This window comes from Elephantulus edwardii, unplaced genomic scaffold (genome assembly GCF_000299155.1).
Source record: "Elephantulus edwardii isolate Elephantulus edwardi_28Jun2011 unplaced genomic scaffold, EleEdw1.0 scaffold00044, whole genome shotgun sequence".
Taxonomy (NCBI): Eukaryota; Metazoa; Chordata; class Mammalia; order Macroscelidea; family Macroscelididae; genus Elephantulus; species Elephantulus edwardii.
The window spans coordinates 12,225,037-12,226,365 of NW_006399794.1; positions in this window are offsets into that span (position 1 = coordinate 12,225,037).

Here is a 1,329-nt window from a genome sequence, read left to right on the forward strand (position 1 = left end):
CTATTAGGGACCTCTCCAGAGTGCTGAAAAGCAACATTGTCAGTCTAGAGACTGAGGTGCACCTAATCCAAGTCATGGTCTTCACAATTACTTGGTATGCTTCAGAGAGCTCACAATGACAAAGGATAACAGAAGAATTGATGCCTTCGAGTTGTAGTGTTGGAGAAGAGTCTTGAACATACCATGGACTGCCAACAAAAAAAAATAGATCTGTCTTGGGGGGTGGAGGGGTTATGTTTGTGTGAAACCAAGTCTCTCCTTGGAGGCTAGGGTTTTGAAGCTCCATCTCACATACTTTGTGTACATAGTCCAGAAAAACCAGTCCCTGGAAAAGTACGCCATGCTTGGAAGGGTGGAGGGACAGCACAGGAGAGGAAGTACCTGGATGAGATTGGATTGATACAGTAATTGGGGCAATGTAGGTTGGTGTGTCAGAATTAGTGAGACTGGCTCAGGGTAGGGCAAGGTTCAGAGCTGATGTACATAGGTTGCTATGAGTCACAGGTGACTCAATGGCACGTAATAACAACAACAATGAGAACTGTAGCTAGTAGTAAAACAAAAGTCTAAAGTCATTGTTACAGAGTCAGAACCAGCCTATAGCTGACCCTCCAGAAGTTTTCCAGAGGCTGTAAGTCACACAGGAAAAGATTGTCCATCATTTTTCAGGAGCAACTTATAGATTTAAATTACTTCCTTTGGGTTAGCAGACATTCTTTACCCACTAGACCACTCAGTTTAATTCAAAGCAAGCTTAGTCTGACATACTTTGGGTATGTTGCAAGGAGGAACTGGGCCTTGGAGAAGGACATCATGTTTGGCAGAGTAGAGGGGCGGCGCAGGAGAGGAAGACCCTCAATGAGATAGATCGATTCTGTGACTGGTATGGTGGGAATGAGTGCATTTGAGATGGCTAGGTTGGCAAAGGATAGAACGGCATTTAGGGTTCTTTTACATAGGGTCACTATGAGTCACAAGAGACACAATGGCCCATAAAAACAACAACATGAAATTTCCATGAGAACATAGCCATAAAAATAGAAATTAAACCTGAGTTGTAGGCAAATTAAGACAACAGCATTTCAAAATAACCTTCCTTATCATTTTCTTTTCACTTACCTCACATATTGAATTGATTTAAGTTAAAATATTTAGTAAAAAATTCTACTGTACTTCAAACATTCATATATATATTGCACATTCCTTGAAAGGGGTAGAAGTATACGTGTTATTTGTATATATGTGCTGTATTTGAAATTTCATTGAAAATTAATTAATGAGTCCTGAACAATAACTAAGAATGATAGAAGAAGGATTGGTGCTTTTGAG